Source organism: Schistocerca gregaria, chromosome 7 (genome assembly GCF_023897955.1).
Source record: "Schistocerca gregaria isolate iqSchGreg1 chromosome 7, iqSchGreg1.2, whole genome shotgun sequence".
NCBI lineage: Eukaryota > Metazoa > Arthropoda > Insecta > Orthoptera > Acrididae > Schistocerca > Schistocerca gregaria.
Window position 1 is genome coordinate 546,369,322 of NC_064926.1, and position 23,372 is coordinate 546,392,693.

General features: G+C 42.5%; 1 protein-coding gene and 1 non-coding gene across 4 annotated transcripts in view; both read right to left on the reverse strand.

Moving 5' to 3' along the window:
- LOC126281359 (integral membrane protein DGCR2/IDD-like) overlaps positions 1–23,372 on the reverse strand; it is an 844,874-nt gene that overhangs the window by 82,426 nt on the left and 739,076 nt on the right. The gene's annotated exons all lie outside the window — the stretch shown is intronic.
- Trnat-cgu (transfer RNA threonine (anticodon CGU)) lies at positions 18,877–18,951 on the reverse strand. The gene has a single exon. It is a non-coding gene; the product is annotated as a tRNA-Thr (tRNA).

The following is a 23,372-nucleotide window of genomic DNA, read 5'->3' on the forward strand; positions in this document are numbered from 1 at the left end:
GTGGATACAATGACGTGGAATGGGATCCCGTCCTTGTGGATCTACGGTAGAACACAAGCAGCAGGTGGTCTAGTGTTGTGTACATAGTTCCGCGTAGTCAGCGCATACACAACTTTCCCACTAGAGCACGCCCCGCTAAGCACAACAGCGCAGGCGCAGCACTCGTCTGTCTTCGCACTACGAGATGGCGCTGCCATAGAGACGAACCAAATTCTGCTTCCGCCGATCCACGTATTAATATGTAATGCAGCCAATGAGATTGCTGCTAACGTAGAACCTTTTCTCCTCGTGGATCACACTCGCGCAGTGATACCTGAACGCACGAGGTATTATAACGAGTGTACAGATCTCCAATTAGTCAGTCTGCATTAGTCTACACCAGTCTGTACCAATCTACATTTGTCTGTACCAGTATATAGTCAAGTTTCAGTCTGCGCCTAATAAGATTATCATATTCCTGTACTTAGCCATGAAGATAAATGTATAGACACTTTTGTCAAGTATTACAGATACGTGATAATAAGATTAACGTACCAATACCAAAGGAACTTCAGATCGTCAATTGTAAATAGCGTTATTATTTTAATAAATGTGTGTGAAAATTAATCAAGTCCTGTTTAAAGTTGGTCACCGTCAATCTAGTACTCTAAGCATGCAAGTGGCCTTTCTATCGTCTGACCTAACGGCAGAAGATAAACATGCCACGATAAGACCACAAGACATATTGCTGACACTCGCCTACTTTGTTAGAGCGACAAGTCAAATAATGTGATAGGACTTACAGTATGTGAGAGGAGAATCTTGACCACGGTGGCTTCCACCGAAGAGTGCTTGGGAAGTTATCATTCTCAATGTTGGGTCGCGTGGGGGTTTTCAATAAGTATCTTCGTCCAGTAGCTCGCAGCGCTCCGTATCATGGTACGCTTATTCCATAATCACGGCTGCATTCCGCTTGTGAGTAACAAGGACCACAATGCTTTCATCACTGTGTCGTGCTCGCAGGCCATTGCGCTCAGCCTTGCTCATGTTGGGTGGTGGTAACGTTGCTTTCGTCAGAATAGGACTCATTGCACACTGCGTTTCATCCGCCACTTCATTTGGGAGCTTGCGGACTGCTTGTTCGACGCCATTTATTATATCACAGGTAGGAATGTCTCGCGGCGGAGGTTTGTCGTTTGGCCCCACGGACGCGAGAAAGTTGACGAGTTCTTGGAACACCTCCACAGTGTTAAAAGTAACATCTAGTTTACCATGGAGGAAGAACAAGACGATGCATTGCCCTACCTCGACGTTCTCGTCCACCGAAAACGAATAGATGTCTCGGCCACAGCGCCTACAGAAAACACATCCACATCGGTCTGTACACTCATGCCATCAGCCATTATCACCCGGCACAGAAGCGCACTGTCTTAAAAACGTTGCTGCATCCTGCAAGAATGATGTCATAAGCTGATAACCTGCGCCAGGAGCTGAGCAACCTACGCAAGAACAACGGCTATAACGTCCATCAATATAAATGAAGTGATTTCACCCGAGATTGACAGCGAATCCAGCGACGAGGTGCAGGAAAAGAAACTTGTTTTTTACCATTCTGTGGCTCAGCGACGGGCAAGATAAACCATTTGCCGAAACGACGCAACATCAAATCCATCTACAGGCCTCCGACAAAAATGGACCAATTTCTGAGACCAATTAAAGAAACTGCAGGTCTCATTAGACGTGGGTGTGGTGTGCGTACTGTAAGACCTTCAGTACACACACCATAAGATTATTTGACTTGTCACTCTAACGAAGTGGGCGAGTGTCAGCAATGTGTCTCGTGGTCTTATCGTGGCGTGTTTATCTTCTGCCGTTAGGTCAGACGATAGAAATGCCACTTCCACACTTAGAATGGCAGATTGAAGGTGACCAACTTTAAACAGAACTTGATTAATTTTCACACACATTTATTAAAATAATAAGTCATAAAAATTACTTAACTTGGTTCTAGATGCTATTTACAATTGACAATCTGAAGTTCCTTTGGTATTTGTTCGTTAATCTTATTCTCACATATATCTCTGATACTTGACAAAAGTGTCTATACATTTATCTTCATGGCTATGTACAGGGATATGGTAATCGTATTGGTCGCAGACTGAAACTTGACTACAGACAAATGTGGACTCGTACAGACTGGTACAGACAAATGCAGACAGACCAATTGGAGGTCTGTACACTCATTATAATACCTCGCGCACTCATGTATCACTGTGCGAGTGTGATCCGCGAGGAGAAAAGGTTCTACATTAGCAGCAATCTCACTGGCTGCGTTACATATTAATATGTGGATCGGCAGGAGCAGAATTTGGTCCATCTCTATGGCAGCGCCATCTCGTAGTGCGGAGACGGACGAGAGCTGTGCCTGCACTGTTGTGCTTAGCGGGACGCTCTCTAGTGGGAAAATTGTAAGAGTTCCAAGATTAATGAATTTTCTGTTAGCGCACTCTAGCAGATGTAATTTCGATGGATTGCTCACGCGCTGCCTGCGATATGTAAGCTATAAGAGAATCTCAGACCAAAGAGCAGTGTTGTATGCAGTAGGAACTGTGTAGTAGTAGGAGTAAGTAGTTGCTAGCAGTCTGGTGTACCGTTTTGGCTGGGCCGGTCGTGGGGAGCGATGGCGGAGCCTGAGCGTTGTAGTATAAGGTAAAAGCAGCGTCGCGCATATGTAGTATTGTTAAATCAAGTCCCATGTAAATGTTTAAAAAATCTCTTAATAATAATCTTTCTCATAAAAAGTAACTTTTGACAATCATTCATTTCAATTTAAAGAATTCACTAATTTCTCCAATCCTTGGTCATCTCGATTATTGAAAAGAAAAACCAGTTGTTTCTTTTTATACATGACAAATCTATCGGCCAGCAATGCACTCGGCTGTGCCAGAAAAATTTCTTATAGGGGCAGATATATACGCGTTATCCGGCGACCTAACTGAGTTAAGATTTTTCAATTTATTCATAATGAATTTTCAGGGCCATGACGCAGCACTGCTGACGTCCAAAATTTAAGTTTAAATTCACAGTCAATTACTGAAAGGTTATAAGTGAGTCGCAACTTTTATTGAGGGATTAGTCAGATTTTATTATTGGTAAGTTACCGTATTTATTTATTGGGAATGCCAATAATTACTGCAATCAGATGAGTTATGAATAGTGTTTTGTAATGCTCAATACTTGCTACATGTTTACTAACTGGCCAATGAATGCTACTGATTACTGTAATGTGATGACTTATGCATAAATGCTATGCCAATAATTAATTCTTGTTTTGAATGATGACTTCTGAATAATGCATACAAATGCTTTGAAACTGGCCAATGAGTGCCAATAATTACTGTAATGTGATTACTTATGATGCCAATGATTACTGTAATATGATGACTTATGCATAAATGCTATGCCAATAATTCCTGTAAATAATATTTTGTTGTACTCTATTAATGTTATGCCAATGATTACTGTAGTGAGAAGACTGATGATGCCACTAATGACTGTAATTCGATGACTCATGAATAATGTTCTGTGATAATTACTGTAACGAGATGACTTATGAATAATTTTCTGTAATACTCCATACATAGTACAGAAATGTTTAGTAACTAACCAATGAGTGCCAATAATTATTCAAATCGGTTGATACACTAGTGTAATTCTATGATGACTAGCATAAGGCTTAATGTGTCCTTCACCTTCTGACCTAATTACTGCAATCTCCGTTTATCCTGTCCATCCTCATGATCATGGAGCACTATATTGGTTTTTGCACTAATTCTACGTTGCTGTAAGAGTATGGATTCTACAAGAATATGGTGTCGACATATCAAGCTGTCCACCACCTTGAACGATGGAGATATTATGGTCCTACTGTTTGGTGTACCTAATGTACTACCAAAATGATAACATTGAATATTAATACAACATTTCAGTGTCTTGGCTACACTGATAAATACTTCAGGGAAGAGAACTTCAGAGTGTCTCACTTGGTGTTGTGCTTCTGTAGAAAGATTTGGACTTTCAGTGCAGCTACGTGCAACCTACTGTGCTACAACCATGATGCAATCCTTCCCATTCCTTTCCTAGTACTTGTAAAATGGTAAAGACTTACACAGTGCGTTTAAATTCCTGTTAAACGTGTGAACTTAATTTCATTTGTTACTATGATCAGTTGTCCTAAATATGCTAAAGATTTTTACAGTGCGTATGCACTTTATTTCATTTGTTAATGTATTCAGTTCATATAAATATTCTAAAGAGTTCTACAGTGCGTGTGCACTTTATTTCACTCCTTCATATGTCTAATTCATGTAAAAATGCTAAAGAGTTATACAGTACGTGTGCACTTTATGTTATTTGTTAATATATTTTGTACTCATTGCGTATACATTTTGTCTTTTCTTAATATGTTCTGCACTTATCAATAATGTATATAGTCTGTACTGTAGCCTTAGTAAACTAAATAGATTATAGAAAAATTTGTTGCTCATGGCAAGTACAATTGACTCACCATCACTGCCAAATTTTTGCCCCCCAGTGGAGGGTTATGTAAGAGGTCCAAGATTAATGAATTTGTTGTTGGCGCACTCGAGCAGATATAATTTCGATGGGTTGCTCACGCGCTGCCTGCGATATGTAAGCTATAAGAGAATCTCAGACCAAATCTCAGACCAAAAAGCAGTGTTGTATGCAGTAGGAACTGTGTAGTAGTAGGAGTAAGTAGTTGCTAGCAGTCTGGTGTACCGTTTTGGCTGGGCCGGTCGTGGGGAGCGATGGCGGAGCCTGAGCGTTGTAGTGTAAGGTAAAAGCAGCGTCGCGCGTGTGTAGTATTGTTAAATCAAGTCCCATGTAAATGTTTAAAAAAATCTCTTAATAATAATCTTTCTCATAAAAAGTAACTTTTGACAATCATTCATTTCAATTTAAAGAATTCACTAATTTCTCCAATCCTTGGTCATCTCGATTATTGAAAAGTAAAACCAGTTGTTTCTTTTTATACATGACAAATCTATCGGCCAGCAATGCACTCGGCTGTGCCAGAAAAATTTCTTATAGGGGCGACCTAACTGAGGTAAGATTTTTCAATTTACTCATAATGAATTTTCAGGGCCATGACGCAGTACTGCTGACGTCCAAAATTTACGTTTAAATTCACAGTCAATTATTGAAAGGTTATAAGTGAGTCGCAACTTTTATTGAGAAATTAGTCACATTTTATTATTGGTAGGTTACGGAATTTATTTATTGGGAGGTTACGCTGAATGTGAATTATAAATAATTATATTTTTTACTGTTCGGAGGTTTCGGAACTTTTCTGTGGGGAGGTTAGAAAGTTGTGTACGTGCTGACTACGCAGAACTATGTACACAACAGTGGGTCTACAGCATACCTTGCGAGTGTGGCCAACCTTACGTGAACAAGGAGCACTCACTATGGAACAACACAGGAAGGAGCATGAGAGGTTTTATCGCCTACGCTACTCTGAGAAATCTGTTTTAGCTGAGCACGCTTTAGAAAACGTACACCAGATAAAATTGACGAAACATTCGTCGTGGCTCTCACTAACGGCTTCTCGGTCTGTGTAATTAAAGAAGCCATTGAAACAAAAGTCAGCGATAGACATAGAAACGGTGACCTGCAGCTCAGCACGGTGTGGGATCTAGCGATCGCGCGGCTGAAGCGGGAAAATCGAACGTCGAGTCAGCAACGCAACTGGCAGAGTATGACACGGCGGTCCGTCAGCACTGATTAGCCCGCCAACGTCTGTGAACGGAGCTTACGTATGCGATAGATAGGGAAGACGAATGGAAGATTCCAGAATTTGAAACACGAACAGCTGCTAGCATGAGTTTCTTAGAAGTAGATACCTTAGAGGTTGTGAAGCAACTCAAATCGCTTGATATGCGCAAGTCTTCAGGTCCAGATTGTATACCGATTAGGTTCCTTTCAGATTACGCTGATACAATAGCTCCCTAGTTAGCAATCATATACAACCGCTCGCTCACCGATAGATCTGTACCTACAGATTGGAAAATTGCACAGGTCGCACCAGTGTTTAAGAAGGGTAGTAGGAGTAATCCATCTAACTACAGACCTATATCATTGACGGCGGTTTGCAGTAGGGTTCACGAGCATATACTGTATTCAAACATTATGAATCACCTCGAGGGGAACGATCTATTGATACGTAATCAGCATGGTTTCAGAAAACATCTTCTTTATTCGCACGATGGCCGCTATCGACAGGGGATCTCAAGTTGATTCCGTATTTCTAGATTTCCGGAAAGCTTTTGACACCGTTCCTCACAAGCAACTTCTAATCAAGCCGTTGTGCGACTGGATTCGTGATTTCCTGTCGGGAAGGTCGCAGTTCGTAGTAACAGACGGCAAATCATCGAGTAAAACTGAAGTGATATTAGGTGTTCTCCAGGGAAGCGTCCTGGGACCTCTGCTGTTACTGATCTATATAAATGACCTGGGTGACAATCTGAGCAGTTCTCTTAGGTTGTTCGCAGATGATGCTGTAATTTACCGTCTAGTAAGGTCATCCGAAGACCAGTATCAGTTGCAAAGCGATTTAGAAAATATGGCAGATGGCAGAATGCAGTTGACGCTAAATAACGAAAAGTCTGAGGTGATCCACATGAGTTTTAAAAGAAATCCGTTAGAATTCGATTACTCGATAAATAGTTCAATTCTCAAGGCTGTCAAATTCAACTAAGTACCTGGGTGTTAAAATTACAAACAACTTCATTTGGAAAGACCACATAGATAATATTGTGGGGAAGGCGAGCTAAAGGTTGCGTTTCATTGGCAGGACACTTAGAAAATGCAACAAGTCCACTAAAGAGACAGCTTACACTACACTCGTTCGTCCTCTGTTAGAATATTGCTGCGCGGTGTGGGATCCTTACCAGGTGGGATTGACGGAGGACGTCGAAAGCGTGCAAAAAAGGGCAGTTCGTTTTGTATTATCACGTAATAGGGGAGAGAGTGTGGCAGATATGATACGCGAGTTGGGATGCAAGTCATTAAAGCAAAGACGTTTTTCGTCGCGGTGAAATCTATTTACGAAATAACAGTCACCAACTTTCTCTTCTGAATGTGAAAATAATTTATTGAGCCCAACCTACATAGGTAGGAATGATCATCAAAATAAAATTAAGAGAAATCAGAGCTCCAACAGAAAGGTTTAGGTGTTCGTTTTTCCCGCTCGCTGTTCGGGAGTGGAATAGTAGAGAGATAGTATGATTGTGGTTCGATGAACCCTCTGCCAAGCACTTAAATGTGAATTGCAGAGTAGTCATGTAGATGTAGATAATTATAAGCAAAGTCTGTTGCTATAATTATTGCACACACTATGTTCATTTTGTCATATGTCATGAATTTATGCTTCATTTACGAAGGTATGCACGTTGGCTTGAACTTCCGAAGATAACAAATTTATCTGTCGTAACCGTTTAAGTGCAACAAAATATTCCAATTGTGCTGATGACGACTCACTTTTATTTTGAGAAAAAAAATTAGTTTCTGTTGTTGATGAACTACCATGTGAAAATATTTTTCTTTACGGAGATGAGTTGTGTATAGCTACATCTACCTCTACATGACTACTCTGCAATTCACACTTAAGTGCCTCGCAGAGGGTTCTTCGAGCCACCTTCAGACTATTTCTCTACCGTTTCACCATCTAACAGCGCATGGGAAAAAATGAACACTGAGATCTTTTCGTGCGAGCTCTGGTTTCTCTTATCTTATTACGGTGATCATTTCTCCTCATGTAGGTTGGCGATAATAAAATATCTCTACATTCAAAGGACTGAGCTGATTGAGATCTCATGAAAAGATCTCGCCGCAACGAAAAACGCCTTGGTTTTGATGATTACCATTCCGACTCGCTTCTTATATCAGAGACACTCTTCCCCTATTTCGCTATAATACAAAAGGAGCTGCCCTTCTTCGAACTTTTTCGATGTCCTCCGTCAATCCTATCTGGTAAGGATTCCGTACAGCACAGCAGTACTGCAGAAGAGGGCGGACAAGCATGGTGGACGCAGTCTCTTCAGTAGATCTGTTCTATTTTCTAAGTCTTCTGTCAATAAAGCGCAGTCTTTGGTTTGCTTTCCTTCCAACATTATCTATGTGTCGTTCCAGTTTAAGTAATTCGTCATTTTAACCAGAAAGGATTTAGTTTAATTGACAGCATTTAGATTTGCCTGGTTTATCGCGGAATTTAGTGGATTTCTTTTTGTACTCATGTGGATGACCTCATAACCTTCCTCATCGACAGACAATTGCCACTTTTTGCACCATTCAGATATCGCGTCTAAGTCATTTTGCAACTGGATTTGATCTTCTGATGTCGTTACTAGGCGGTAAATAACTTCATCCGGAAAGAAGTCTAACCGAGTTGCTCAGATTATCTCTTAAGTGTTTTATGTAGATTAGGAACAGCAGAGAATCTAGAATACTTCCTTAGAGAGGACCGGATACCACTTCCGTTTTACTCGACGGCATTCGGTCGATTATTACGTACTGTAGCCTGTCTGAGGGGAAATCACGGATCCAGTCGCACAACCGAAGCGATATCCCATTTCTGTCTGCAACGCACCTTCTTTAGCTTTCCCAATAGCTTTCTAAGACGAGTTTCACTTTGTTTCTGTTTTCCTTTGTTTTATAGCCTTGCTTGGCCCACGCACTTCTAAATGACACCGTGTGGTACTGTATGTCATTAGCTTAACTGGTCTCTGTCAGTGGTCCACGCAAGTGACGTTCGTACGTTACGTCTTTAAATTTGTTCTGTACGTAGAAAAAATACATTTAAACCCGTGACGTACAAAAATTACTTGCATGGGTCACTGATAGAGATTAATTGTAAAGCCACTGATACTCAGTGTCACAGAGCGCCCATTAGCGATGTACGAGCCGAGAAAAGGTTTGATGATTTTCAACAGACATAAGACTACAAAGGACACGTATCTCAGTTAGTAACGTGTTCCTTAGATCATTTGAACGATTCTTTCAGCGAAATGATGTGAGACGAGTCAGTTTACAAGATAATGTATACAGGGATATTGTAGATTTTATTAAAACATTTATTTGGCCAAGATCGCAATGCAGAAAAATGTGATTGGTAGTTTTAACCGCTAAATGTTCGAAATGACTGTTTTTTACATTTGAGGGGGTTAAAGCCAAAGTGGTGTAAGTCATGTTTCATGCATTTTGAGAAACAGAAGGTTTTGTGAGAAGCATTATAATAAATTACACAAGAAATCAATACCACTTTTTTGTGTTTTACATCACAGGAAGTGCCATTGTTTCAATGCGTTCATAATTGAAAACGGTTTAATACAAAATTATGTGTCTTTTGAAGGGCCAAATGACTTACACCATTTTGCCTTTAACCAATCTTGTATTTGCAGTAAATTTAAATAAAAGCACAAGGTATTTTTAATGACAAATGATATATTTCAGAAATAACTAAGAGCAGTACAACGAAATATCCTTTCTTAGCTATGACAATGTTCAGTCACGTTCAGTATCAACAACATCCAGCGGGCCTGCATCATCTGCTGTTGCTTCAGCTGTTGTAAGTCCCTGGAAGGAAGCATGGTTGATGGGTGGAATGTATGGTAGAAGATCTAGCATGTCTCTTTTCTTTTCCTTGGTTACAGGTCTTGGTCCATGGTATAGATTTTCCATAGCAATACGTCCAAGTGAAACTGGCCTTCCTGGTTTGGCTGGCTTTAGACATAAAGCGGAGAATGGAAAATCCTCATTAAGAGTCTCCTTGTAATAGAGCATAAAAGGTTCGTTCTTCAATAAACGAATCCACTGCATATTAAGCCACAACACTGGTTTTTAGCGACATTTTGTTTTCTCCTGTAATAGCTTGTTCAAGATTCTTCGTAGACTAGACGTCTTCACGTGACATTTGCGTAACAATAAAAGCTTTCTTTCTACTTGATTTTGCGATTATGGAGCACCAATCAGCAGGAACATAAACTGTTTAGATCTTGCATAGGATTCTATAGATCCAAAATCGGGATCATTAGGGAGATAGGAGTTGCCACTAACCAAAATTTATGGTCCATAATGTCGATGTTAACACTGCTGGGAAGCAATTTCATGAGACACAATGCAAATTTCAAATTCCTATTTTGCCCCGTACAAGTGCCACTATACATCACATCATGTTTTGAAGCTGAAGCTCTTGTAGTAATATGTTTTGTAACACAAGAACCTATTTCCTGTGACCCACGTGAGGCCATTGGCTCATCCCATGTGTACATAAAGCCAGTATCAGTTGACAGCTCATGACAGCCAAGATTGTATAGGTACATGTTTCTTTTATAATAGGCCACAGAAGTATACGTTTGGGGAATGGTAGTTACACAAAATTATTACTTAATGATTAAACGTTCCACAAACTTAACTTGCAATTATGCTCGAATAGGCAGCACACGACCTCCGATGGTAGGGATCCCCACATCCGTCAGCGCATGCGTCACCAGCGTACCCAACACGCCACGGTCACGCGACAACACGCTCTGTCACCGGAGTTCACGTCTTCTCTGCAACGTTGACGGGTAGTGACCGCTCCTTCATGTTAGGTGTCTCCTTTTTAACTCCAGTGTTGAAACGGAGGATTTAAAGAAGCTTGTTAACGTCCCACCGAGGCGAAATGAACAGCAACAACTCGTGGGGCGATTCTGTATCCAACCAACAAGCGGGACGCTCTTTCGTCAACTCGACCTGCTCGTTACACACAACCTACATATATCAACGTGGCGACTCGGTGCAACCGACCACGCCTGCTTCGCGCTGGAGAGCCAAACTGCCCTCCCGTGTCCACCACACTCTCTGCGCGCCTCGCCCCTACTTCCGCGCCACCACACGAGGTTACAACCGGTCAAAGGTTTCACTTCGTCCACAGCAGTTTCCCGGAGGCAAAAACGCAGATATCGATAGCAGAGGGAAAAGACAACCAAGCAGCCACGTAATGACAGACAACATATCAAACATACATGTCAGGGGAAGAAAAGGAAAACCAATGCAATCTAAACGCAAGGTGTAGCACGAGTCGACACACGGCTCACCAGTTTACAACAGCTGATAGTGTCACTGTGGTGTCAACTGCTGTTAAAATGAGAGCCATACGCCGAACGCGATGGCCTTTCCTCTCGGCAATGTCACGTGGCCGTCCGCAGCGCCGGTCTTCCTGCGACAGTACGTTCTCGGAACACTGTTGCCAACTGTCCTGCACAATTCAGTGAGGTGCTGATAATGGTGTCTTTGTCGCCTTGAAGGCATTCTTGACTAAAGTGCGCGTCACGTATGACGCCGGCCGAGTTTAGGTTCGTTCTGCGCATCTGACGTCACAAAACACAGTCAGCCAATGAACAGAGAACGACGTTGCCAGAGCTCGACTGCAGTGCAGAGCACGGACGAGTGTCTTCAGTTTTAGAAACGTTCAGTCATAAATAAAGTAATTGAACACAAGCAATGTCTTGATAGCAGAATTTCTTGTATAGAAAGTTTGGAAAAAGCATTTTTCATACCAATTGCTTCATATTCTTTTAATTAATTAAACCAAACAAGCAATAAGCCCTCTAATTCAGGCGATATCAAGGAAAGATGTTTCTATCATTCTCGCTAATCGCTTTTTCGCAATAAAGAACAGTGGTAATAGTTTAATTCGTAGTCATGCCAACAGTGTTTGTCGGTATTTTGCGTCCTAGTTTAAAATCCTACAGGAACTTTATTGAATGATAAGCTGCGTTAGTGTAATTGTTAAAGTGTTTGGCTATTAAGTGAAAGGTTCCGAGTTCAAACTGTGTTCTGTGCTTAAAATTTTTTTTATTTAAAAACAATATCGCAGTGTCTTATTTCATGAATTTTATTCGTTTGAATGTAATTTTTTGAAATTTCTAGTGGCAACTGAGGTCAGCCATATGGAAAGTATGCGCTATGGACTTTTACCTCTGCAAACTCTTCAAAATTTCGTGCAGTGGTTTACTACATTTAATGCTGCACAATAACTGCGTTGAACATCGAAACAAAATTAAGTCATTTATGGGGTGAAGGTATCAGTCAAGAAGATGTGTAACAATTAAATTTTTTGGCCAAATAGTTTTTATGAAATCGAATGATAAGTGTGTCGAAGCAGTCGGAACACCAGTGTCTGCACAGGCGAGCACTGCAGTGATGACAAAATCGCGCACACCGCGGAATGCGGGGAGCAAGCCTCTGTAGCAGCGAAAGGGTCAATGCGGCCCTAGTGGCTTTCCTTACAAAACTGCGTGCTCCTCCCTAAACGTGAAGTTTGCTTGGCGCGTGCAACTGGCAACGCAGCAATCTCTCGCGTCTGGGCGGGCATGCGCCAACCGCCAAGATAAAAGAACTGAACTGTAACATCAACTCACCACGTCCAGTCTCAAAGGTATATAACGGTCACGACCGTGAAACAACCTGTATTTAAGGTAAACCTGATTTGCATTCTCTTCCAAGAGGAGGCCACGACGTTTGGAACGCGGATTTACTGCAAACTTCGTACACTCTTTGTACTCCATGAGGACAACAAAATGTGTAAGCAGTAGCGCGTGCTTCTCAAGCGTCACTTAGAAAATCGCAAGATAACAAAATGTTTTTTTTTTTCAAAAAAAAAAAAAAAACAAGTGGTTGGCGGTCAAGCCGCTGGATCGAGTTCCGTTCGTCAGATTTTTTATTTTTAACACAGTCATTTTCTTTGCTATTTATATTACAATTGATATAATGGGAAAAATAGTGTAATCGCATGAACTTTTATTAAATTTTTAATGTTATTTCGCAGTCTGCTAATTTTTATTACCACAATAATATAATATTCATAACTATGGACTAGTAAATGACCAAACGCATAAAGTGATACTGCAAATGTATGCTTGTCCGTGTCTTCAGAACTGTTCGTATTTAATCGAAAAAGAACGAGAAATTGCTTCTCGGAAGACGCTACTAAAATACACTCGATACTGCATAAACAATTATCAGCGCCGATTTTTAAGGAAATACTGCGTTATGAATGATTTGCTTCCAAACTATCGTCTGAAAGAGAGGTTTTTGAAAATGTTAACGAGGTTTGTTTTTCCACGGAAAACGGCAAAAGACCTTGAGTATGCGGAAACATAGTATTTATTCAATGCAGCCGGTGCCGTTTAACTTTATGTTTTCGATGTTTTTACGAAAAATACCAACCTACAAGTTGTACTCGTAATGTCGAAAGCGAAGATTAATTGTACATCTTTCAAAAGTCGTCTGTGGCGGTCAAAACTTGGAGGTAACAAGTCGTTTCAGGCTCCTTCCAGGTATAAGGGATTTCTCAAATCACGGACAAGCATACATTTTCAGTATCACTTTACACGTTTGGTCGTTTACAAGTCGATAGTTATGAATATTATATTATTTGTGATAATAAAAATTAGTAGACTGCCAAATAACATTGTAAATTTCATAAAAGTTCATCCGATTACACGTATTTTCCCCATTATATCAATTGTAATATAAATAATAAAGAAAATGACTGTGTTGAAAATAAAAAAAACTGACGAAAGGAACTCGATCCAACGATCGAGTGGCTTGAACGCCAAGCACTTAAAAAAAGTGTTCTATATTGTGCGTTGAATTTGTTCACGGCGTACGTCCGATGACACCCGTTCAGTTCTTTTTTTTATCGTTTTGTTCGTTTTCGTTCGTTGTACCTGCTCGGGGCGGACGTCGTAATACATCCGTTTAAGTTCGTTGTCGATCGATTAAATCAGTTTTTTTTTTAATTACAGAGGGCAGCTAACCCTCTGACCGAACACGCTGAGCTACCGTGCCGGCTTTCGTTCGATGACCCGTTCACTCAGTTTTTTATTAGAAAGGGAAGCTAATGCTCTAACCGAATACTGTGAGCTACCGTGCCGGCTTTCGTTCCATGATCCATTCACTCAGTTTTTTTATTAATGGTTCAAATGGCTCTGAGCACTATGGGACTTAACATCTTAGATCATCAGTCCCCTAGAACGTAGAATTGCTTAAACCTAACTAACCTAAGGACATCACACAACACCCAACCATCACGAGGTAGAGAAAATCCCTGACCCCGCCGGGAATCGAACCCGGGCGTGGGAAGTGAGAACGCTACCGCACGACGACGAGATGCGGGCAGTTTTTTATTAGAAAGTGAAGCTAACGCTCTAACCGAACACGCTGAGCTAGCATGCCGGCTTTCGTTCGATGATCCGCTCACTCAGTTTTTATTAGAAAAGGAAGGTAACGCTCTAACCGAACACGCTGAGCTACCGTGCCGGAACCACTTGTCTGCAGCCGCTTCATGGTAATACGACCGAAATTATCTTGCGATTTTCTCAGCAACGCTTGACAAGTACGCTCTACTGCTTACACATTGTGTTGTCCTCGTGGAGTACTACCTGTGTACAAAGTTTGCAATAAATCCGCGTTCCAAACGTCTTGGCCACCCCTTGTTAGTGGCGCTACTAACGCCATCATATGCGGCCGGCGCGAAATTTGAGGAGACGCCACGTTTCAGGTGCACGAAAACGCCCAGCAACTTACGTTTAAGTCGCTCAGCTCACTTTGATGTTACGATTTTTTTTTCGTCAGTATATTTCGTCAATGGGCGACCAGTGCTCGGTATGATGTCTGAACCTTGTTGACAAGTGCGAAGCCTTGCGAGACAATACAGCCGTAATTCAGGTTCCTCTTGCGCTCCCAGAATAAAGATGGCCGCGACGGGCCGTCGTGAATAACTCTCAGGCGATGTCGCAGCAGAGAGAGAGAGAGAGAGAGAGAGAGAGAGAGAGAGAGAGAGAGAGAGAGAGTGAGAGAGAGAGAGAGAGAGAGAAAGAGGGAGGGAGAGAGAGAGACAGAACGGCTCCCCTGGTGCCACTGGTACTGCGGTCTGGAATTAACTCCAGGTTCTCTTCGGCGGCAGCAGTGTCTGCAGTCCCCCTGCACCAGCATGCAGTTTATCCGTAAAGTGGCTGCAGGAAACCCGCACTGCCGCCTGGGGCAAGCATAATGCTCTGCGCCCGTCTAAATACCGCTCCGGAATTTCGCAGAGACACAAATACGCCAGTTGCTAGAATTGTGATTCCGCTATAACAGTTATGTGATTACATGGGCGGCTTAAGTTGTTTAATTCGCAGCAGTACGAGATACCACAAAACAGAACTGAAACTCAGTTTAGAAAATAGAATAACCAAAGAAAACCGTGCAAGCTTTTGCGCTTTGGGTGCCGCTGTAATAAAATTAGTGTCGCTACCACAAGAACATAACGAACGTGCGTTAAAGCCACAGTTTGTGAGGAAAGTCCCTTGAACGGAGCGATGGTACGGTAAATATATATTCAGTCTGCTGTAACTAACCTGTTACTACGGGTTATTACGTTAAGATTATTGGGAATGGAAATAATTATTGCTTGTGAAATTAACGTGAGAAGATTAGGGTCGCCACCGACTCTAACCATACAACTAATCAAAGGTTTGACCGAGTCAGAAAATAAATTCATTTGATCACAGACCAAAAACTCATAAAATGCATACGTCGTGATATCGCTCATAGAGGATGCGATGTAATTAATAGTATTGCCGGTGCACTGTTCACGAGAATCAAACATTTAAAAAAAATGGTTCAGATGGCTCTGAGCACTATGGGACTTAACATCTGAGGTCATCAGTCCCTAGAACTTAGAACTACTTAAACCTAACTAACCTAAGGACATCATTAACGTCCATGCCCGAGGCAGGATTCTAACCTGCGACCGTAGTAATCCCGCGGTTCCGGACTGAAGCGCCTAGAACCGCTCGGCCACCGCGGCCGGCTCAAACATTTAAAATAAACTAGAAAATGCATGAACACTGTGCATGAGATCGGCTCCCAGCAACACACATGAAAATAAGACTTAATCTAAAGCATTTGTTTTAAAATAAAAGGGGAAACTAATCACTGGACCTGTGCGTAAGGAAACGCGTTGGATGTGCTAACGGGAAAACTAGGAGGTGAGTGGCTGAGGTGCAAACACGTGACCTCGGAACACAAAATTGTGGATAAAATCATTTATTCCTAAGATATGGCTCTGAGGCACGTACACAATTCCTGATAACATTAATTCGTAAAACATTAAAGAAAAGCATCGATACATTCACCGTTATGGTCTACACCTAAAATCATCGGTGTGAATCATTCATACAACTGCTGTCGCCTGATAACTGATCGTAATAACTCGTGAAACGGTACACGTTTCGCAGTACACCCGCGTTCCCACGTGGTTCGTGGAGACGCAGTTTCTAGGTATCGTGGCCAACATGCAACAATATCACATCACACAATCATGACCAGTTAACATTCTCTAACACAAACATGAGATCGGACAGTGAGCGATGACGGTAGCCCAACAAGCTCTAATGTTCAACCACGTGGTTGGCTCCCCACTGACGAAAGAGACATAAAGCAAGGAAAATTTACGAAAAGGCAAAGCTACTGATATTTAGGAAAAAAAAGGCTTGTACAGGCACAGCTGAAGGCAAACAGACATACAGGAGCGAGTGCTCACTTCTTATCGACACCTTTGTATGTCCCTCTTCCGGCGGATCCAAGTCTGCTATAGAAATTCTCTGAAAAAAAAATAAATCTGCCAAAGTTTTGCATTCCTTGCTACGACAAGGCAAAGCAAGCTTTCAGAGTTGAAAAGCGAGACCAAAAGCTAACAGCTCTCCCCTCGCCAAGTAACAACGCGCCACGCGGTCAGTCTAACTCGCCCTTCTTCGACTGGAGCACAGCTGTGGACGCTTCCCGTACGGGCGGCAGACTGCCTCCCTTTTTCATCTCCAGCCTCCTCCACGCTCCGCGTGGCCCGTAAAACCCAAAGATGCCATTTCCGCCACCAACCTAACGCAGGTGGATTTCTCACAAGTAGCGCAAACCTCTTTGTCTACTTGACCACTACGAGAGTTGGCTATTCTGTACAACTGCTGCTGAATCTGTATGACTGTCGTAGACTTTCTGCAGCAGACTACGCCACCATCTAACAACGTGACACACAACCACATTCATTCATGAGAGTTATGAGAAAAGATAAACAAGGGAAAGAAAGAGAAATGATAGTAAAAATGGGTTACCGGACTAATAAAGGTGGCTGCAGGACCATTTCACAGCTACTAAAAGAGGCTAAAACATTTGAGATGTCAATGATGTTGCAAGTATGCGCGACACGAATTTTTTCTAAAGAATTGCTTGGTGTTCGGTCAGAGGTGATAAAAGAATTCAGTTGATTTATATTATACCCCAACACAAAAACCAACTTCCACCAGTGATTCAAATGTTAGCGTAACCATGTCAAAACACAACAAAATACACTTCATTCAGACAATATTATGTTTGAAACTCTCGAAAAATTACTCGTTTTAAGACATACAAATGTAATCAATAACCGAACACATCAACAACCATATGAAAACCTCATGGGTTCCTCTATATTTAAATTTTATTGAATTACTAGTTACTTTGCGAAAGTAATGAGAACAGTAGGAAAGTTTGCTACTTACAATAAGTTGGTGCTTACGAATTTCGAAATCGATAATTATTAAACTACATACTCCAGAATGAGATTTTCACTGTGCAGCGGAGTGTGCGCTGATATGAAACTGCCTGGCAGATTAAAACTGTGTGCCCGACCGAGACTCGAACTCGGGACCTTTGCCTTTCGCGGGTAGAGCACTTGCCCGCGAAAGGCAAAGGTCCCGAGTTCGAGTCTCGGTCGGGCACACAGTTTTAATCTGCCAGGAAGTTTCATATCAGCGCACACTCCGCTGCAGAGTGAAAATCTCATTCTGGAAACATCCCCCAGGCTGTGGCTAAGCCATGTCTCCGCAGTATCCTTTCTTTCAGGAGTGCTAGTTCTGCAAGGTTCGCAGAAGAGCTTCTGTAAAGTTTGGAAGGTAGGAGACGGATACTGGCAGAAGTAAAGCTGTGAGTAGCGGCCGTGAGTCGTGCTTCGGTAGCCCAGTTGGTAGAGCACTTGCCCGCGAAAGGCAAAGGTCCCGAGTTCGAGTCTCGGTCGGGCACACAGTTCTAATCTGCCAGGAAGTTTCAAACTACATACTATTAACAATATGAAAGAAGTACGATAGGTTATAAATAGGTGTCTGAAATAATTCTTTTTAATTAACAGAGTAATCTTCTTTAATAACAATTACCACGAAAAAGAGGCCAGAATTTTATTGTCAACAATTGTTTTCCTTTACGATTTTTCTTAGTTTTTGACATTTGTAAGTACGATGGCAATTTTGAAAAGTTAAATTTAGTTCAGATTTACTTCTTTCAATAAGGCAACACCTGAAAGGAAATCACGATGCAGACACATCAGAACACACAGCCAGTGCCTCACATGCATTCCGTCCAAATAACCAACTCCCTCATTCTTCCCTTCTCTCTCAATAGCCCAGTCTTCCTATCGACGTGGCGACAGCAAAAGTGAAAGTTGGCTGCTCTAGCCAAATTTCGTTTTAGATTGGTTTCTGTTGACTGATGGTAATTACAAATCTCGTGTAAACGGCTCTGATAGCCTTTCTTGGCCCTTATACTTCGTCAAGAGGATGTGGAGGATGCACATGTATGTTTATTTTATGTGGCAGCCTGATTCTTTCCTTATATGGATATGGTGTCTATTCTTTCGGACATGTCCGAAAGAACAGACACCATTGACGACCTGCAGCCGTCTTCAACGAAATTAGAATTATATTAATACCGTCAGCTGCTCACGGGCGTTGATATACATCAACGGGGACAGGTGAAAATGTGTGCCCCGACCGGGACTCGAACCCGCGATCTCCTGCTTACGTGGCAGGCGCTCTGTCCATCTGAGCCACCGAGGGCAGAGAGGATAGTGCGACTGCAGGGACTATGTCGCGCACGCCTCCCGCGAGACTCACATTCTCACCTTGTATGTCCACACACACTACATTCGTAGTGTGCCACTCAAACACACTCATTACTCGTGGAAGACATTCTTGCCAAGTCCCGTAAGAGTTCGGGGAATATGTGTGCATCCGCACAGAAGAAGAAGGTCATGGCCTGTGTTGCCAGAACTATATACTTATATGGATATGGTGTCTGTTCTTTCGGACATGTCTAAAGCAGATATTGGCTGCTCTAGCCAGTCTAAAGCAGATATTTTTTCTGATTTTTTTTAGTCGCTGTTCCATTCGACGGTACGAGGGGGGACCCAAAAGAAACCGGACTCCGAGGGCGCTGCCACTCGTAGACGTAGTGCAGGGTTCTCACGGTAGATGGTGTTAGTAGAGACCTTCATGAAAGAGCTGTGTAGACGGCGTCAGTGTAGAGCTGAACGTGCAAGGGTGGTATTGTGTTTCTCTGACTGTTGGCGGGTTACCTCTGCGAAGTCGTTATGGCAACTTTAAAAGAACAAAGAGTGTGTATGAAATTTTGTTTCCTGCTTTAAAAAACTGCAATGGAGATACACCAAATGCTTCAGGAAGCTTTCCAGGAGGACGCTATGAGCCGCACACAGGTTTTCGAGTGGTTTGGGCGCTTTAAACGTGGTGAGATGTGTGTTGAAGACCAAGATCGTCCTGGGCGCCCTTCAACATCGCGAAATGAGTAGAACATTGAAAAGGTCCGCCAAAAGATCAACGAGGATCGTCGCCAAACGATCGACCAAATTTCAGCTGAGACAAGAACCAGTTGGAGCTCGTGCCAGCGGATTTTGAGTGAGTATTTGCGCATGAGACGTGTTCCTGCTAAATTTGTTCTGCACCTTATCACACAGGAGCAAAAAACCATCCGCATGAATGTGTGTCAGTACTTGAAAACAGAGATTGCACGTGATCCAAACTGCTTGAACAAAGTCATTACCGGGGATGAGAGTTGGTGTTACGGGTATGACGCAGAAACCAAGCAAGCGTCAAGCCAGTGGAGGACTCCCAACTCTCCCAGACCAAAAAAAGCAAGGCAAGTGAGGTCAAACGTGAAGACGATGATCATTGTCTTTTTTGATGTTCGTGTAATTGTGCATCGGGAATTTGTACCCCCTGGCCAGACTGTTAACCAGCACTTTTACTTGGATGTTTTTAGGCGTCTGTTAGAGGCTGTGAGGAGGAAATGCCCATAACTTTGGCGATCAGGTGACTGGTTTCTGCATGACGACAACGCTCCAGCACACACGGCCTTACGAGTGACCCACTATTTGGCATCTCAGAGGTGGTCTGTCGTTCCCCACGCTCCGTATTCGCCGGACCTAGCCCCGTGCGACTTTTCCTATTTCCACAAATGAAAAAAACGCTAAAAGGGGAGCGTTATGACGATGATGAGGCAGTAAAAACAGTTTCGCAAAGGGCACTGGACAATATCAAACTTGAAGAGTTCCAAACATACTTCCAACAGTGGGAAAAGAGACTTGACAAGTGCATCGCATGTAATGGAGAGTTTTTTGAAGGTGACTGAAGTAATTTTGTAAAAAGGTTCATCAATAAATTTTTTATGACAGCAATCCGGTTTCTTTTGGATCCCCCCTCGTATGCTCGGCTATGTCGTACGTAACTCTTGTACTGTCATGGTTAGTCGAGATCTTTGATACATCTACGTTTATATGTAGACTGTCCGGGAGCTGCGGGAAGATCCACCACTGGCTTTTAGCGTCCTGTTGCGTTTACGGGGTGGCTCTCGTAAGAGTAGTCAGCCGCAGTTTCTCGGGTGCTTCAGTAGATATCAGGAATTCCGTTTTGGCGTTGCTTAGCTGGAGTCAGTCTAGACAGACAGCGCTCACCAAGTCGTTCATGCGACTCCCAGTATTGAAGGAAGGCGTCGGTTTGTTTCCCGTTATAAAAAATGATTTTTAAATTTGAATTCCTCCTGCCCGGTCGATAGAGTGGCCCTATATTAGTCTACATCTACATCTACATCTACATCTACATGACTACTCTGCAATTCACATTTAAGTGCTTGGCAGAGGGTTCATCGAACCACTATCATACTATCTCTCTACTATTCCACTCCCGAACAGCGAGCGGGAAAAACGAACACCTAAACCTTTCTGTTCGAGCTCTGATTTCTCTTATTTTATTTTGATGATCATTCCTACCTATGTAGGTTGGGCTCAACAAAATATTTTCGCATTCGGAAGAAAAAGTTGGTGACTGAAATTTCGTAAAAAGGTCTCGCCGCGACGAAAAACGTCTATGCTGTAATGACTTCCATCCCAACTCGCGTATCATATCTGCCACACTCTCTCCCCTATTACGTGATAACACAAAACGAACTGCCCTTTTTTGCACGCTTTCGACGTCCTCCGTCAATCCCACCTGGTAAGGATCCCACACCGCGCAGCAATATTCTAACAGAGGACGAACGAGTGTAGTGTAAGCTGTCTCTTTAGTGGACTTGTTGCATCTTCTAAGTGTCCTGCCAATGAAACGCAACCTTTGGCTCGCCTTCCCGACAATATTATCTATGTGGTCCTTCCAACTGAAGTTGTTGGTAATTTTAACACCCAGGTACTTAGTTGAATTGACAGCCTTGAGAATTGTACTATTTATCGAGTAATCGAATTCCAACGGATTTCTTTTGGAACTCATGTGGATCATCTCACACTTTTCGTTATTTAGCGTCAACTGCCACCTGACGCACCATACAGCAATCTTTTCTAAATCGCTTTGCAGCTGATACTGGTCTTCGGATGACCTTACTAGACGGTAAATTACAGCATCATCTGCGAACAGTCTAAGAGAACTGCTCAGATTGTCACCCAGGTCATTTATATAGATCAGGAACAGTAGAGGTCCCAGGACGCTTCCCTGGGGAACACCTGATATCACTTCAGTTTTACTCGATGATTTGCCGTCTATTACTACGAACTGCGACCTTCCTGACAGGAAATCACGAATCCAGTCGCACAACTGAGACGATACCCCATAGCTCCGCAGCTTGATTAGAAGTCGCTTGTGAGGAACGGTGTCAAAAGCTTTCCGGAAATCTAGAAATACGGAATCAACTTGGGATCCCCTGTCGATAGCGGCCATTACTTCGTGCGAATATAGAGCTAGGTGCGTTGCACAAGAGCGATGTTTTCTGAAGCCATGCTGATTGCGTGTCAATAGATCGTTCCCTTCGAGGTGATTCATAATGTTTGAATACAGTATATGCTCCAAAACCCTACTGCAAACCGACGTCAATGATATAGGTCTGTAGTTAAATGGATTACTCCTACTACCTTTCTTGAACACTGGTGCGACCTGCGCAATTTTCCAATCTGTAGGTACAGATCTATCGGTGAGCGAGCGGTTGTATATGAGTGCTAAGTAGGGAGCTATAGTATCAGCTTAATCTGAAAGGAACCTAATCGGTATACAATCTGGACCTGAAGACTTGCCCGTATCAAGCGATTTGAGTTGCTTCGCAACCCCTAAGGTATCTACTTGTAAGAGACTCATGCTAGCAGATCTTCGTGTTTCAAATTCTGGAATATTCCATTCGTCTTCCCTGGTGAAGGAATTTCGGAAAACTGCGTTCAATAACTCCGCTTTAGCGGCACAGTCGTCGATAACAGTACCATCGGCACTGCGCAGCGAAGGTACTGACTGCGTCTTGCCGCTTGTGTACTTTACATACGACCAGAATTTCTTCGGATTTTCTACCAAATTTCGAGACAATGTTTCGTTGTGGAACCTATTAAAGGCATCTCGCATCGAAGTACGTGCCAAATTTCGCGCGTCTGTAAATTTTAGCCCATCTTCAGGATTTCTCGTTCTTCTGAACTTCGCATGCTTTTTCCGTTGCCTCTGCAACAGCGTTCGGACCTTTTTTGTGTACCACGGGGGATCCGTTCCATCTCTTACCAATTTATGAGGTATGAATCTCTCAATTGCTGTTGCTATTATATCTTTGAATTTGAGCCACATCTCGTCTACACTCGCATAGTCAGTTCGGAAGGAATGGAAATTGTCTTTTAGGAAGGCTTCTAGTGACACTTTATCCGCTTTTTTAAATAAAATTATTTTGCGTTTGTTTGTGATGGATTTGGAAGAAATGGTATTGAGCCTAGCTACAATGACCTTGTGATCACTAATCCGTGTATCAGTCATGATGTCTCGGGAGATATTTGTTTTATCGCTGTGTGCTAACAGCGACAGTAAAGACTTAGAAACAACCTGTGCTGACGCGGTGACAGCACCGCTTTGGCCGGCGCTGGACTCCTACCGCCAAGCGAGCAGAGCTACTCAGCCGCTGCTAGGATACTGGTTATTCTTTGTGTTTCACTGTCCCTGTAAGTGTACACTCAT